The sequence below is a fragment of the Herpailurus yagouaroundi genome, unplaced genomic scaffold (assembly GCF_014898765.1).
Source record: "Herpailurus yagouaroundi ecotype Mexico unplaced genomic scaffold, PumYag 221, whole genome shotgun sequence".
In the NCBI taxonomy this organism is placed as follows: Eukaryota; Metazoa; Chordata; class Mammalia; order Carnivora; family Felidae; genus Herpailurus; species Herpailurus yagouaroundi.
In genome coordinates this window covers 11,969,690-11,987,171 of record NW_024412452.1, presented here as the reverse complement: position 1 = coordinate 11,987,171, position 17,482 = coordinate 11,969,690, and the positions used below count along the sequence as shown (strand labels likewise).

At 53.5% G+C, this 17,482-nt stretch overlaps 1 long non-coding RNA gene across 1 annotated transcript in view; it reads left to right on the top strand.

Annotated features, from left to right (window-relative positions):
* Positions 1-2,308: 2,308 nt before the first annotated feature.
* LOC121019271 (uncharacterized) overlaps positions 2,309-17,482 on the top strand; it is a 111,795-nt gene continuing 96,621 nt past the window's right edge. Inside the window, exon 1 of the long non-coding RNA XR_005785519.1 lies at positions 2,309-2,383. This is a non-coding gene — a long non-coding RNA (uncharacterized LOC121019271). The remainder of the gene's footprint in view (positions 2,384-17,482) is intronic.

Genomic DNA, 17,482 nt, shown 5'->3' with positions numbered 1-17,482 from the left:
GGGAGGTAGTTTTGAGGAACTGGGAGGCAAGAGATGTCAGGTAAAGAGTGAGTAAAGGCTAGCCCTGACCACAGGGAAAGAGGGAAGTGGTGGAAAGATATTTGGAGGTCACTTATGGCCTGAAGCACCCCTCTATCACACCAATCAGGCAGCTGCCACTTATGGGAAAGTCTACACCGTCCCCTCCCTCTTCTACAGGTATCCCCTGTAAGCATCAGCTTCCAGGGTCTCTCCCAATTCAAATGCAGCTTCAGAACCACCAGATCCAAAGGGGCTAATTTATAGTCTACATGCGTCCCCTGTAGCTGTCTTTCAGAAATGGGAGATGGGCAAACTTATGCCAAAGGAGGGGAAGACAACCCAAGGGAAGGGTTAGTGCCCACACTCTCCACTGGGCTCAGACCCACTTCCAGGAGACTGCTTCCCCTGTGCTGCAGCCCGGTCCCTGCTGCAGCAGTCTGTGTTCCAGGGCTCATACCCACGAAGGACCCTGTCAACCGCCCACAAGGTTTGCCTGGAGAAGGGAGTCTGCACTCAGGTAACTGGGCACCAGTGCCCTGGACCTGTCTTCAAAGATGCCCAACTGAATCTGTTCCCATCCACTACTTTGAGAGGTCCTGGTGATGCTTGGTGCAGGGGCACCTCAGCTCCTTCTCTTGCATGAGGCCTAGACAGCTCCGGGCTCCAGCCATCTGGATCTGGGTTGTGTGAAATAGACTTCCCTGACCCTGCCGTCCTGACCTCAGAGAGGCCAGGTGACCCTGCAGTCTGAAAGCTCTCTGGCTCGGGGCTCTTGGAATCCTTGCTTCCCCCCGATGCTCATTTCTCTCTGTCCCACTTGGCCTCTCTGAAACAGGATGGTGTGGCTGATGGAAATGGGTTTCCTGTCTTTCCTCTCTGCTGAACACGGCTGTGTACATCTACCAGAATTCATCTGCTCCCTCCTCCCAGACAGGGGAGACTATCAGTCTGGAGGGGATAAGTTTAATTGCAGTAACACACCTCAAATCCCAGTGGTTTGGAGCAGTAAAGACTAATTTCTCACTCATGTTCCATTGTCCACTGTGAGTTGGTTGGGGTCCTGTCCATGATGTCCTTATGTGGCACCCAGCTGATGGAGCAGCAATTCAGAATAGTGCCTGCTGCTGTGACAAAGGGAGAGCTCTGGAGGGCTTGACACTGACAGTGAAATGCTCCGGCCTGAAAGTCATGCACATCACATGGTCCACCATCCACAAGGGGACTGGGAAGTGTGTTCAGAAGGCAGAAGGGTGGAAATATAAACCACAACATTTGCACTATGGTTAAGCAAGGATGCATTTCTGGAAGGGTGAGGAGCTGGGGTTTCAGGTGGGTGGTCAGAAGTCACCAGGTACCTGGGGAGATCTATTCTCCCAATTGCTGCTTCATTCAACACCATTGACTTTGAAGCTAGACTGTCCTGGTTTAGGTTTGAAGGCTGCCATGAGCTACGTGTGGAACTTTGGGCAAATTGCTTAGCTACTGTAAGCCTCCATTTCCTCATCTGTAAAATGAGAACAGTACCACCCAAGATGCCACAGACAGTAGGTGCTAGGACCAAGATTCCCCAAACCCTAAATCTTCACTGGTCAAAAAGTAAACTAATAAAAATAACCGTTCCCCATCTCTGGCTGTTTAGGAATACCCACGTGGCACAAGATGGCATTGGACCTCTCCCTTGTCCTACTTGCCCATTCTTCTCTGTCTCTATCCCAGGACCCAGATTTCTCCCCCGTAGTCCTGGGTGCTCTGGATCCTCCCTCCAACCCGAGCTCCACACTGGCCTGAATGTAGAGCTTGTTCTCAGCTCTTCCCCAGTCATTTGCTGAGGACTGATGGCCAGTCAGCTCCAGACTTGTTCAGCCCAGGTTCTCACCTGCTCCTGCCTCTCACTGCACATGGAATGACCCCAGCACAGCTGGTGGCCCTGATGCCCAGGCTTCCTTAGCCCTGGAGTGCACTTGGGAAGGATCTGGGGAGTCCCCTCAGCAGAAAGGAGGGAAAGATTACAGAATCACTCTAAACAAGGCAAAGCAAAGCCATTTATCTTGGGACATTAGTCACTGAGCTGCTGACACAGGAAAACATGCTGTACTCTTGGCAATTGCCATTTGCATTAAAACAGGATGATTTGTGGAACTGAAGGCTTGAGACCCTTGCAGACTATCCCACCCACCTCGGGCTGTCCCAGGAAATGCCAGAGGCTGGGGCTGTAGCTTCCTTGGGGGAGAAGGGCTGGCCTTGCCCCGGGCAAAACAGGTGCCCAAAGTCACAGCCCCATTCCTTTCCAGGTGCACATTGGCCATGGAACCACAGAAGGTGCCTCAGCCTCCCAGAGAGAGCCACATTCATTGGGTTCAAGGTCAGCGTCACATTTTCTGTGTACTTTTTTTCTTGGCTATGACTGTTTCGTATTTGGAAGTAAGGGTTTTCAATCCCCACACTTCCCTGTATTCCAAAGAAAGATGACACCAGCAATGAAGATTTGGAGACTATATACCTACAGTCTTCTCTCCCTTTAGCTCTGCTTCCCTCTCCTCTCTTTCTCCCCCTCTCCTACTTTCCCTCTCTCCTCTACCCACCCCCACACACATGATTGTTCCATACAGGGATGATATAGGGATGAAAATTGCACTGCTGAGAGCTAACGCTCTCTTTCCAGCTTAACTAATATGGAATAGATAAATCAGGAGAAAGGAAAGTAGGGAGAAGTTGGGGGCCCACCATTTTCTCCCAGTCTCCCTTTTCAAGACTTGTTACTTGGTTTGAAGCAAACCCCAGATGACCCTCTCAGCCTACAGTCATGCATAGGACAGGTGCCTTCTCCAGCCCTGTGTCCATCTTGGTACTCCTGGCTACCAGGTTCTTTGTGCTCACGCTTCACCTATACAGTCAAGGGTGGGTGGAGCGATGACTTGGCCTGAGCCGATGAGAGAATCATATTCTCTGGATCTCACTGATTGGTTCAGAGATGGAGATTTGACCAAGTCCTAGCCAATGAGCTTCAAGGCAAGATTTGTAATTCTGAGTGAGTAAAGCCCCAGCAAGAAAGGGAAGGGAAGAAAAGGGAAGAAAAGGGAAGGGAAGGTGTGTATGTTTTTGGCATAGAGAAGGGTGGCATCGGGAGGCCTGTCACTGTTACATAGAAAGGGAGATTTGGAAGGTGCTGGAGGGTCACCTTGTGAAGGTAATATTAGAAGAAAGACACAGAGAGAAACCGAAACTCTGGTGATGTCCGTTAAGCTGCTGGGTCGAGCTTCTCTGGCTCAATCTGTTGAGTTTGGGTTAAAAGTCAACACATTCCTTTTGTTGTCTAAGTCAGTCTGAGGTGGTCTTTTTGTCACATACAGACATAAGAGCTTGACCAGCACAATAAGTAAGTGTGATCAGGGCACAGAAGACCTTGATAACCAGCCTCTGAGCCTTTGCACAGGCTGTTTACTACTGAGAACACCACTGTTTTCTAGCAGAGCTCTAGTCCTCTTCCAGTACTCCATTAATGCAGTCTCCCAGATGTGCTCCATGACTCTGGGACCCAGACTGCCCCTGGGGCATGCCCTGCACTGCAGGATAACTCTGCTGCACTAGTTGGTTCATATCCATCTTCTGCACCGGAAGACAGACCTGTCCTTGCCTCCAGTTCCTGTGGTCCCAGACACATAGTAGGTGGATGGTTCTCCTGAGCAGCTGTACTGGTGGGAGGGAGGAGTTGGGGGGTGGGGGAAAGCAGGCCGACCTCAGCCGGGCGGGGGAGTGGGGGGACTGTGAGAGCTCTGATCAGAAGTTGTGCAGGCCTGAACTGGGCAGTGGAAGTGACATTTGGGACAAAGAGAGAAATTGCTTTTGAAAACAAGGGGCAAAACCCCGTAAACTGGACCTGAGAACTGTGTACTTTCACGTGGGAAGTGTGGTGAGTGGCATAGGAGTCCTAGCGCAGAATGAGAGAGATTAGCTTCAAGTTGGGGTGGGCAGGGGTGGGGTCAGGGCAGTGTCCCAGCCACAGCAAGGAGTCCTGCTCCTCTGTGCTCCCCTGGCAGGACAGCCAAACCAGCAGATACTGGACTCCCCTTGCTGACCTAAGTTGTCCAAAATGGTAGGTGGGAAAGGTAAGTGGTCCTGATTGACTTTGGAAGGCACTTTGATGCTTCAAGTGACAGATGTAACTCCAAACTGATCGTGAACATCAGCCTCAGGGAAGGGAATCAGTGTGCCCTCCCTGCTTCCAATCTCCCCCAGTTGAGCTAATGCCATTTTGAGGATGCGTGGAACTAGCCCGTGGCACTGTCTTTTCTCTTGGGGCTATGGACAGCCTGGTCTTCCACCCTGGCTGCTGCCAAGGGCAACCAGGGCAGAGTGCTGGGGGGCAGAAGACGTGAGGCTTCCATCCCAGCAGAGAGCAGACATAGAAGTAGGGAACCAGGGGCATGGGCAGAAGGAGGAGGGGTGAGGAGGGGGCCACCTCCAGGGGCTCCTGAGGGTACTTCAGCTCTGCCCACTCTCAGCTACCAGAGCGGGACCTACAGACTTTCGTTGCCAGCAGGGGAAGGGGCTTCCTGTGTTCTCCAGTCTTCGGGCTCACAGCCAGCATGGGGTAGAAGTTGGGGTGGTGGGGGGCGCCTGGGTGACGCAGTCGGTTAAGCGTCCGACTTCAGCCAGGTCACGATCTCGCCGTCCGGGAGTTCGAGCCCCGCGTCAGGCTCTGGGCTGATGGCTCAGAGCCTGGAGCCTGTTTCCGATTCTGTGTCTCCCTCTCTCTCTGCCCCTCCCCTGTTCATGCTCTGTCTCTCTCTGTCCCAAAAATAAATAAACGTTGAAAAAAAAAAAAAAAGAAGTTGGGGTGGTGGGGTGTAGCCTAGCTGGGAAGGGAGTCAGACTCTTGCCTGCCCACCCAGCATCAGTTCCCTATAACTTTCAGCCTAGAAGTTGGTGCTACCCATCCAAGGGGCAAATCCAGCCAGCCTGGGTTTCTTACCCAGCTGGAGCCCTTAATAAGCATCTCATCTCAGTGGCACAGGTGAATTTTGGGCTCCCACAGAGCTGCCATACTGCAGCCCTTCGGCTAATAGGCACTTCGTGAGCTTTTAAGCCCGGTTGGCCTTAATTCCTCCGTCTGCCTCATTCTTGGTTTTGCTACTCTCCACTTAGGCCTGCGCCACTCCACCCTCTCTCCCATCCTTACCCCTCATGCCGGCCCAGCCCTTCCCACTGGCAGGGACCCTGCTCCACTCCCAACAGAAAGCCCAGAGCTGGGGCACAGTCACCAGCAGGCCCTCTGAGCACTTCCCAGACCTCAGGTGGCTTCCCCCTTCACTCACATTGGCCCCGACAATGTTGGCTTAGGACCCCAAGAGCTTTTGACTTGGATTGAGGAGGAATGGAGTGAAGTAAGGCAGCCCAGGAGTGGGCCTATCTCTCCAGCCCCCTCCTGCCCCTGTATGCCCCTCCCTTCCTTTCTGCCCAGCCACATTCACGCACACATCTTTATATAGACATATTATTTCATTTCTCTTGGGTATATGTCTCGGAGTGGAATGGCTGAATCATATAGTCGGTGTATGTTTAATTTGGGAACAGACTCACAAATAGTTTTCCAAAGTACTTGTCCCATTTTACGTTCCCTCCAACCGCCCATTTGCCAACACTTGGTATTGTTAATCTTCGATTAGGGCTGAGGTCTGGTGGGTTGCAGCAGCCAGAGTAAAGGGACAGAGCTGGAGCTGAGGGTGCAGGCAGGGAGTGAACCAAGAAGGAAGAAGTTGGGTTTGGGAATGCATCATGCTGTTTCAATCTCACTGCCGTTGCTTATCAGCCCTGTGAGCTTGGCAAAGTACTTGACCCTTGCCATCTTCCAGTTCTTCGCCTGTAAAACAGGGATATCACATCTACCTTTGTTGAGATTAAATGAAGTAAACATACTTTCACAGTGCCTGGCACCATGGATGCTGTTTGTCTATATGGTGTCTTCGCATGAATTAAGGTGAAAGTGCCCCTTTTTCTGGGGTGATTCAGGCCTGGGCCAGGGTGCTGGGAACTGCATTTTGATGCTGTTGTTCCCTAGACAGGGAGGCTTTGGCAGCACACAAATTGCACAGTTATTCGCATTTGTCCCACAAATTCTCACAAAAGGAACCTGAAGGTGAGAGTAAGAGTGAATGTATTTGTCAGTGGGACTTTGTGTGTGTTCACCTCCTCCCTGCAGCCCTGTCACTCATTCTGGTGACTTCCCTACCCACCACCACCAGCACCTTGAGTCTCTGAGACCTTAAGCACAAATCTTCAGGTCAAATCCCACTGGAAGAAATGTCTTTGGAGTTTGGCATCTGTATGGACTCAGAGAACCCTGCTTGCATTCATACTCTTGTTCTTGGGAACAATTCAGTATCACAAAGACGTGCTTGAGACAACAGCATTTACGACAACTGGGTCTGGTCTTTGTTTGGGGAGAGATAAGAGAGGCACAAAATATTCGGGCGCCTCAGGAAATATGGCCAGAGCAGAGAAGTCCTGAGGAGCTTGAGACAAAATTGTAGGACTCCAGCATGGTCTGAAACGTTGCTGGGTTTCTGAGGTGAAGCCTTTGGTCAGGGAAGCATCTCTGCTTGCTCGGCCCAAACGGACGGTAGGCCGGGACACATTTACCTAAAATGAACTTGAGGGAGACAGCCCCAGCTCAAAACAGTCAGCCCAGTAGATGAACAACGCAATGGAACCAGGCCTTTTGATTTATGTGTTTACATCCTCAAAAGGAGCCTTTCTTTACCTGAGGACTTTTGGCCTGGTTCCTTTAATTATGAGAACAGGACACATAAAGTTTGTTTATGGGGAAGCTGGGGTGGGCCAGGAGGCAGAGGCCCTCAGAGGTAGGGGCTGGGCAGCCCTGACAACGAGGAGAATTTTGCTTCTGAGGCTTCTGTCTCTCATGCCTTAGCACCTGCACACAGTAGGGCTCCCTGGTTGAGTGACACATCGGTCATTTCTGAGAGATTCTGGTGAGTCACTGGAGAAACACTGTTACCTTTTCAAAATTCAGCCTACCAGCGACCTCAGGAGTTGAATTCTGTGTGTAGGGAGCCTGCAGCCCCAAGTGCCCCACCCCAGGGCATTTACGTGCTGGAGACAAGCGGGGATCAGAAAGGAGAGAACACGCAAGCACCTTTCAGGAAGGTGAAGTTGAGGGAGATCAACTTCCTTTTTTTTTTTGGCTACCTAAAATAGATCAGAGTGGACTGTCATTTCTCTTCCCAGCATAAGAGAGTGAGTGAGGTTAGGCTTAAGGAGAGCTGTGTTCAGCCAAGGAAACTCGCTAGACCCCACTTGCCTCCAGTCTTTCAGGGCTGAACCTTGCCATGCCCTGGAAAGTTGGGCCCCAGGGGGAAGTGGCAGTCGGGGGCAGTGGGTTGGGGTGAGGGGGCAGCGTTAGTGCAGGAAGGCCGCCTGGAGGAGACCACTGTGGCTAGGGGCCAGGCAGGGGTCAGGCTGTAAACGCCCCTCCGTGCTCTCCTCTCCTGCCCCCTTCGGCCATCCCTTCTCTGCCAGCCAAGTGCCGCCTCTGAAGGTGAAAGTCACCTTCCTGGGCGCTCCGCTCTCCCGCTCTCCAGACTGCCTGCCGCCGCCTCCGGGGTGGGGAAGCGAGCAACATAAATCCTGCTCCGTCCCTGTCCCGCGGCGCTTGCCTGCCCGGCCGCGGGAGGAGGCTCCCGCGGCTGTAAATCACCGTAGCCTCCGCGGGCCGCCTGCCCTTCATCACAGTGCTTTACGGCGCTGACACCGGCCAGGATTTAGTGGGCCCAGCCAGACTGAGGCCGCCTCATTGAAATGCCCCCCCACCTGTCCAACATCCTCCCCTTGGAATTAAGGCCACCCATAAATCCTGGAGATGCCCATTTGCATATTCATCTGCATACATTTGCCCCTCAAATTGCCTGCGATGGAACTCACAGAATCATGGAGCCTGCTGGGACTGGGAGTTTCTGCTGTCCCAACTCTTGTTGGAGAAGGGGAAACTGAGGCAACGGAGGGACAGGGACCTGTCTGTGGCACAGTAGAAGGCAGTGGCACAGTAGGGGTTTGGCCCAGGAGGGATTTAGCTAGAAGTAGGCCAAGGAGTCAGATGTTGAGTGAGGGACAGTGAGCAGATTCGAGGCTGAGGGGCCAGGAGCTGCAGGGGTGAGGACAGCGGGAGAGCACTGGAAAAGGGCCAGTACTAGGAGGCCAGAGGACACCTCTCAGGAAGGTTCCACAGTGGTGGGAGCAGCAGAGGGAGCAAAGGCCTGCCCTTGAGGGAAGGACCATCTGGTGGGGGCTCACCAGGAGGCCCCTCTACAGAATAGGGAGAGGTTGGGGGAGTAGGTGCTACCTGTGGAATGGCCCAGGCAGGTCTTGCAAGACAGATTGGGGGTAGAGGCTAGGAGCATACACACCAGGGCCCCCTCTAGTTCCTTCTGCCTCAAGGTGGTGCCAGCCATGACCAGCCCCTATCTGAACATGAATCATCTGTTGGGAAGGGCCAAGGCCTGGAGGAGGCCTATGGAGCAGCCAGGTTCTTCTACTCCCTATGAGCTCCCCTGCCCCACACCCCCAACATCAGTCCATCCTCTATTGTGCCTGAGAGCATCACTCGTTCATTCAGGGATGGCTTCTCTGGACAACTTTTGACAGGCCCTGTCCAATGGTGGGTGCCTACTGAGCCCATCCCTCATGTTCCTTTTCATTCAAGGTAGGACCCTAGAGCTAAGGCTCAGATCTCTGTAGGCTCTCAGGGCAAGGTAGGGTCACGGCAGGGCCAGCAAGCCTTGCCCTCCTTGACCTTAGACTCTATTCAGTCTTCTAAGGAAAGGCCCATGTTGGGACCCAGTGGCCCCAGCTGGGTCTAGGGCTAGCTGAAGACCGAGTCAGGGAGCTGCTCTGCCCTGATAGGATACCTCTGGCTCTGCATGTCTACCCTCTTCCCTGTCCCTGCTCTTCTGTCCCTCATTCTTATGTTGTGTACTTCATATGTTTCTGATTGATTCATAAAAATGCCTTCTCATCACAGGCTTGTGTCGCAATAGTGTGGGGAGCAGTAAGCTTTGGGGGAAACCTGCTGCTCCTTCTGAAATCCAGAGTCCCGACGGGATTGGGATGCATTTTTCCAGCCCATTGCCATAGCCAGGCCTGGGGGCTCCCTTCTTCCCTCTCCCGGGGTAGGACCTGGAGGCCCAGGTGTGGAGCCCTCCTCTCAAAGTCTCCTTTTACTGCTTAGCCCCCCTCTCCACCCTGTGCCACCCCACCCCATCCCACTACCAGAAGGCCAGTGAACAAATCCCAAACAGGTACAGAGGGGGTTAGGGACTCTGCGGGACTGAGCCCTGACACCAATGTCTATGCCCCAAGCCTTCTGTGATCCCTCCAAGGCTCCGTCCTGAGCAGCCCAGATGAGGCCAGCTGCTCCAAGATGGGGCTGCATGTCCCTAACACCCCACCTCAGGGAGTAATTGATGGTGGGGATTGGCCAGGAGTCAGAATCAAGGCCAAGATGGTCAGAGGGGAAGAGAGAGGAAAGAGGGAGGTCTCTGAGCACAAGAATAACCCCAGGGTACCACAGGAGAAGAGTGGGAGCCCACCGCACAGCAAGTCCTGGCTGCACACACAAGAGAGACTGCCGGGGGAGTGGCGGGTGGGCACTGCTCTCAGCGACCCTAATCCCTGCGCCTTTCTGCTCCCCCTCACCCCAGCCCCTGCCCCTCCTCTCCACAACCATCCTGGGGCTGTTCTGTTCTGTCTTCTGTCTCGAACTTCCAGTGGCCTTCCCACACTTGGGGAGATGCCTCTTTTCTCCAGCCCCCTGCTTTCAGGGCAAACGGACCCCACAAAGTGGGTAGAGGGGTTGCCAGGATTCCAAGACACTGAAAGACCATCTTGGGGTGGGGGCGGAAGAGAGCAACAGAGATGAGACCCAACTCTGTCTCTGCAGCCTTTTAGCAAGAGAGAGTAATGGTAAGGAATAGGATATGGCCCCCATTAGCTCTGGGATGGTGGGAGTCACAGAGGCAGGGGAATAGCTTAGAAGGCGGTCCCAGAACCACGCCACCACATTTGCTGAGATTCTTAGAAAGCGCTGTACAGACTTTGTGGCGGCACAGCAGCAGGCCTGGACAGAAGGGCCCCCCATCTGGAAGCCTTTAAGGTCTCCCTCCCCCTCTTCTCCAAATAGCTTGTTCCCAGAAAACAGGAGGAGAAGTTACCCAACAACAAGCTGGGGCTTCCTGTGGGGCTGGTGGCCCCCTCCCCTGCCTCTCTCGGTGCACCAGGCCCTCACCTGCTCCCCAGGCTCTGCTCAGCCAGGCTAGTTACATATTGCGGAGCTGGTTTCTGTCCCCTCATACAAGATATGGGTGCACAGCTCGCTTCCCCCAGGAAGCCCTCCAGAGCCACCTCTCCTCACTCCAGGAACTCCTGCACCCCCTTTGTGAACACACACATGTGGCCTTTGTGTGTTCTCTCACTTCCATTCCAGGTGGGTTGGTCTGTTTGCAGTTGTTCTCTTTTTTTCATCCAGTATGGGTTGGAAGAGTATTTTAGGGGCTGATGAGCCCTCCTTTTTTATTTTACATAATGGAAAACTGAGGCCCAGAAAGGTGAAATGACTTGCTCCAATACAGAGACGGAAGTAGACTCCGGGTTCCCTCCACTCCAGTCCGGGGTCTGTTGTCCTCCCCCGACGCCCATGTGGCTGTGCCTGTCTCCCCCATCGGACAGCACAGGCCCAGAGAGAGCCCTCAAGTTCTGGTTTGCTGGCTTGATGTGGGCTCTGGCATGGCCAATGTGCTGCCTGGGGGCAGAAGCTGGCAGAAGCCAAAAGTAGAAACCTTGGGGGGGGGGGCGGCGGGGCTAGGACTGACGTCGGGCTGGGGGAGGGGGGTGTAGTCTTCAGAGGAAGGAATTGGGGCCCACCAGTGCTGACCCCTACTCTGAGGGCCCTGGCCGCCTACCCTGCACACTGACTGGTTAATCCAGTTCCTGACCTGCTCACTTGGCCTCTGAGGGCTTCTGATTTGGGGCAACTGGGAATGAAAAATCTCTCAACAAAAAGGTTTTCTCACTTTTAGATAACCGGAGTTCAGTTTTAGAAGGCATCCCAGTCCCTGTAAGATCTCAACGTAAAGTCTGTGACTGCTGGGTCTCAGTTTCTTCATCTTCAAAATGGACACAAGAGCACGTAGGCTTCCTGAGGAAGTTGGAAATGGTCTTTGAAGGATAGGAAGGAAGAGCAAAAAGAACCTTCTAGAGCAAAGCATGGGCAGAGATTCAGAGGGTTGATTGGGCACTGACTGTTTTTTGAATATGGAGGAGGGCAGGCTCTGTCACTCTTACCAGCTGTGTGAGCCACGACAAGTTCCTTAACTTGTCTGTACCTCAGTTCCCCACTTGTATAGACAGGATTATATCTCTATATAACAGCATCTATCTAAGATAGGTGAGGCCATATTTGTAAAAATGGGGTAATATTTGTAAAATCCTTACATTACTGCCTGGCATGTAATAAGTACCCTGTGAGAGGCTTATCTATTTTTATTCATATATTTAACAATATGGTTTTCTTTGTACTGTCCATTTTAATTCCTATAAGCAACACAAGATGGCGTTTAGTCAAGCTTGTGACTCCTGGATGCTGGGCCTGAGGGCCAAGGCCTTTCAAGGAGAGAGATCCTGGGATGTATATACCCAGCCTCCTCACTCAAGAAGCTGCTGATGTCTGGAAGGCCCTCCTGGACTCCCTGAATTCTTCCCAGGGTTGTTGGGGAGATTCCTCTGGGACTGAAAGAGGCATGGGGTGGGTGGGGGTGGGGGCTTGTCCAGGAGGGAAGTCTAGTCTTAAGGCTCCAGAGCTTTCCAGTTCCACTGTGTCTGTGACCCCCAGAAGGTGAGTGGGAGCCCGGATAGGAGGCCACTGTCTCAGGCCTCACTAGCCTGCCTGAGGGACCAGAAATCCCACAGTCCCTGACACTGGGGGTAGGCTGCGTAGAAGAGGGTGAGTGTGTGGGGAGGGGGCATGTGTGACCAAGGATTGCAGCTCCAAGTGAGAAATAAGCAGGAGCAGATGGAGCCCAGAGCACAAAGTTCCTGTTTTCATGCAAATGTCTGGGGCAATCAAAGTCAGGGGGGCAGCCGGGGTGGGGGGTGGGGTTGGGGTTGGAGGGGAACTAGACACAAACAGGGTGGGGGATATAAAAGGAAGATGCCACATCAGCAGAATTAGCTCTTATTCAAAGAGTTGCCATTGAATTGGTTGGGGACTGGTGGTGGGGGTGGAGGGGTGGGGTGGGGGGTGGCCTTTCCACCCCCTGCCTGGGGCCCTTGGCCAGTCAGCTAGGACCCAGGCTAGCCAGAGGAGAGCAGGAGTGGTTTGGGCCTGTGCCTGCTAGGGACACCAGGCAGCAAGTACTCCTCCTTGCATTTCCTGGCCTTTGACACCCGAGATAGGCCCCAAGTGAGCTAGAACGGCAGAGATGTGGGCCTTTTCCCACTGTGGGGCTGCCAAGAGCTGCAACTGTGGGTATGGCTCATATCCGCTGTTTTTGCATGCCTATGCTTGTCATGCTGGCTTCCAGAGGTCACTAACACCCAGCCGTGGGGGGCCAGGGCCCATGTGACCCAGATCAATGGCAAGAGCCAAGACTCAGAGCCTGCAGCCTATGGCGAAGGCAGAAGATCTATCTTGCTGGAGCAAGAAAGCTGCAACATTGGCCATGCAAACTGGTCTTTCACTGGCTCCCAGCTGGGAAGGATTCAGAGTTGGCTTAGAGGAGAGTCTTCCTACACAGACCTTCCTTAGAGGGACCCCCTAACTCCCCTACTGACCTTCAGGGCTCCATTCTGAGAGGTCTTCCATTCTTCTGCTCTTGTTTTCCACCAGACCTGAGCCCCCTCAGGGAAGGAGCTCCAGGGGTCATCCACCACTGAGAGGAGGGCCACCTGGAGTTCTGCTCTGAGTGTCCAGGGGTGCAAGTGAGCGAGTGAGCCCCTCTTGATGCACTACATAGATTTGTAAGGGTCCCATACTCACCAGGGAAGCTTTCCTGGGTGCCTTCGCCTGTGATGCTCTTGGGAGGGCTTCAGGTTCAGGGGGCTGCCTCAGTTTAGGGCAAACCACTTCTTGCCTGGCTTCTTCCACCCAGGCGCCTGTCAGCTGGTGCTGCCTCAGTTTCCCTTTGGCAGAAGTATGCAAGGGGATGCCAGGCGCAGGCCAGGCCGAGGGTAGGAGGTGGGCAGTGTGGGGACTCTGGAAGGAAGGCAGGGCAGGCAGAAGCTTCTGCAGTCACAGAGCTGCAGGTCAGGGGGAGGGGTCCTTGGGTAGAGTGACAATTGCCCCTGCCAGCCTGCATGCCTGCAGCAGGGCCCTGGCTCTTCATGGTGCCCGCCCATGTGGAGAGAATTAGGGCCCGGAAAGACATGTTTTTCCCCCTTCTTTCTTGGAAGGAGGATCAAGGGGACCTGGTGACAGCCCAGAGATTCTGAGCGTGTGGACAGCCCCGCTTCCCTTCCCGTCCATCTCCCAGGCAGCCTGGAAGATGCACACCATCTGCTGGCAGCCCCAGACCTCAAGTTCCCAGCCATCCCAGAAAGGGAAACACTGGCAGAACCTGCCTTTCCATTCCTGGAGCCCCCAGAAAGGGGATCGGGGAGCACTGGGCTGGGGGCTTTATAGAAATAAGGCAAGTGGGTATTATGCAAAATGGTTATAGGGCTTAATGGACCTAAGAATAGTCTGTCGAGGCTGCAAAGGTGTAGGGACTCCTATGACTTTCCTGTGAAGTCAGGGGCCAATGCTGGTTCAGGGGAAGTAGTTACAAACCCTGCTGGTCCTGGAAGGTGGGATTGGGATTGGGGCTGAGACTGAGGGTGGCTCTGGGATCTTGCTCTAGTCTGTGTTTATTTGTGGTGGGTGTGTGTGTGGCGGAGGTGGGCGGGGGGAGTCATTCCTAAATCCAGATCCATGCACACACACATGCACACACACGCGTAATTCCACAAACACAGGGTCTAGCACAGTGCTCGCATGTAGTAGGTACTCAATGAGTATTTGATGACTGGATGGATGAATTTGTGAATGAACATTCCTGATAGTTCTATCCCAGGGGGCTTTTCTTCCTCTGTACTCAAGAGCCTTATTTTTTGAGGTTCTTCTATTCTTTATTCCTTCCTGTTGATATATTCTGGGTTATCTGGGGTGGTTTTTCCACTCTCTAATTCTTAGCATGGGATTAAATTGTGGTTCCTGGGGTAGGAGCCCTGATCTCACCCCCACAAAGTTCCTATATCCTGGTCTTGGGCTTCAGCCAGTCCCTGACACTGGTTTCTTAGGACATGTGGCCTTGCAGAATCGGGTTGGACACAGAATGGCAGTTACTGTTCCAGTCTGAGCTGCACCCCTGTGGGCAGTCCGGTGGGTGGGGAGCATGCTTTAGTTGTGGCTAAGATAAATCTGGGGCTTGGGGAGCAGGCAGAATTAGGACTAGGACAGGGATTACCAACCTGAAAATAAGCGTGAGGCCAGGCACCCCCTCCACCTCCCCATATCCCCTACGACCCCGTTCTTCCCTGCTCCATGTGATGTGTGTGCAAGTGTGCTCAGGAGCACCTTCGAGAATGAAATCTAAAGTATTTAAGTCTGGTCTGCACAGGGATGGAGAAGTCAGAATGGACCCCAGGCAGAAGCAGCCAAAAGTTAGTCCCATGGTACCCTGTTGCGTCTCTCCGTCCCTGCCTTCCCCTGCCCTAACTGCACCTCCCTCCCTTTCTCCCTCTTCCTTCTTCTTTCTCTTGGGTACTGCAGAATGAGTGGTACCAGTTGCTCTCCTACTGACATGCCTATCACTAAGGGCTTAGAAACTTCCAAGCTGGCCCAGGTTTTGACCTTGAAAGATGTCTGTGTCTCCCCCACCTCCTCTGAGGTCTTAGCATAGGCGGACATAGCAGGACTGGACATGTGCGGGCAGAGGGGATGGAGTCCTTAGTCACTGGCTAGCAGTGGGGTCTGGAGGACTCTGAACGTGGTGCTCATGCTTGGTTTTCAACAGGAACCTTCTTTGGAGGTGACTCAGTATGATCAAAGCTACTCTGCCACATACCCAACTGGATTCTCAAGGGCCCCTATTCTGAGCCATGTGCCCTAGGGTTGCTGAGCAGCAGAATGGTCAGGGCAATGACTGGACCTGACCCATGACAGAACCTGGTGCCTCTGGCTGAACCTCACTGTGTGTATCTGGGTGTGCACACGTGCTCATATTTTCCCATGTGGACTAGAGTCTGCCTGAGTGGGCAGGCGTATGCGTATGTGTGTACGTATACTCATGAGTGAGCATGGGGGGAATGTGCTGCGTGTGTACATGTGCACGTGTACGTGTATGTGTGTGTCTGTGTGGGGATTACGTGCCTGTGTGTGCACGCTCACAAACAGAAGGCTTGGCCGGGAAACCCAAATCTCCCCCTCCCAGGCCTCAACCCCTGTTCCCTGGGGCCCTGATGGAGGAGAACAGAGAGTCCCCAAACCCTGCGATCTGGGGCGGTGACTTCTGTTGGATTCCCTCCCCACCCCCTTTCTTTCTTGACACAAATAGCCTGTGGAACAAAGGGAGCTGGGGATTTGGATTATTTATACAGTCAACATTAAGCAACTTGTGGTCTATTTAAATTCTTCTTTATTAGGCCGGGAAATTCCATGGCAAATAGTCAGGCAGTAAGGAAACCTCCAACACGGCAGCTCCCAGCTCCAGCCACTGCCGTTGGGTTCCTCCTAGCCTCTCCTACTCCCACACCTCTGACCCCTGCTTCTTCCATTCAGCTTCCGGAGGCCATGCCCAACCCCCCTTCCTCATAGTATGGCCTCTGGATCCCCCTTCTTTCCTCCCATCCCTGCTTCCATTTCTCAAACCTCCACCAAAGACCCCTGCCTCACTCCTCCCATGCTTTCTTTAACTTGTGAGGGGAAGCTGGACACCAAGTCTGACACTTCAGAGTCAATTCTGTAGGCACAGCGTGGGTTGACAGGGGAGGGGAGTAGGGCTTGTGAAAAGGTTGGGGAGGGGAAGGTTGCTGCCAGCCTTCTGCCTTCATCAGGGTGTTCAGGAGGCTCAGAGGACTTCTGCCTCCTCAGGATGCCTCTTGAAAAGGTTTGAGTAGTGAAAGAAAGGGTCCTACCCACAGGAGGAGCTGCCAGCAAATGCAAGCTAGTGACAGCCTAAGAAAAGTTGAAGGGCCTGAGGCTCATTCTGAGGATAGGGGGACTCTGCTGTCACCTGGGCAAACCCCCCAGGGGCTCCATGACCCAGGGCTGCAGCAGAAGATTTGTCTGGGCTGGAGTGAGGGAGGTGTGAGGTGTGAGGTCTGCAGGACCTGGTTTCTTCTCCCCCGCAGAAGGCTCTCCATCTTCCCAGGGATGGCCAGCCATCTCTGTAGCTCTGGGGGCTCACCTAGAGCCCAATATAGCTGAGGGTAGAGGAAAGCTTGGGGAAGGGGTAGAGGGGGGATGAGATCCAGCAGAGCACCCTGGATGGGTGGGTTCTGGAGGATCCCAGTGGGCAGCCCCTGTATCCTATTCATGGGCAGTGCCTCTCTCTACCCCTCTGTGCTCAGAGACTGTCCTGTCACTGCCCTGACCTCTGCTGACAGCTCTTTCCTTGTTTCTCTCCAATTAGACTGTGAGCCTCTTGAGGACACGGAATGCAAACATTTACCTTATAAGCCAGTGCTGGCATGCAGCTAACAGCAGGAGCTTAATAAGTGCTTCATGAGCTCAGTGAAATGGCACTCTCAGAGGGAAAGAAACCATAAGAGAGTCTTAACTATAGAGAATAAACTGAGGGTGGTTGGAGAGAGGTGGGTAGGGGATGGGCTAGATGGGCGACGGGGATTAAGGACGGCACTTCTGGTGATGAGCACTGGGTGTTGTATATAAGTGGTGAATCACTGAGTTCTGTTCCTGAAACCAATATTACACTGTATGTTAACTAACTCAAATTTAAATAAAAATTAAAAGGAAAAAAAAAGACATGGCACTCTCAGGGGTTGTGGCCCAGCCCAATCCTTCACCTCTCTGCCCATATATAACATCACCCCCGGAGTCCTCCCTATTCATACCTTTCCCAGGGAACAGAGCCTGTGTCCAGTTGGAGAGGGAGCCCACTGAGGGCTGAAAGGCTCATCTCAGAACTTCTCCTGATGCCAGTCTGTGCGGGGAGAAGGGACTCGGGCCCCAAGGGTTTGGGAAGGGCTTTCACCTGGGAAGGGGACTCCAGAGGTGAAGGTCAACACTCCTGGCTCCAGCCTCTGGAGACCAGGCCAAGGCTTCAGCTATTGTTTAAGCTGATATTTGAGCCACGAATGAGCTGTGCATCCCCCTCCAGGCGGACAGGGCAGGGGAGAGCTGCCCCCTTTCAGACTGTAGTCTCCAAGCGGCAGCCAGCCGGAGAGGGTGGGGAGA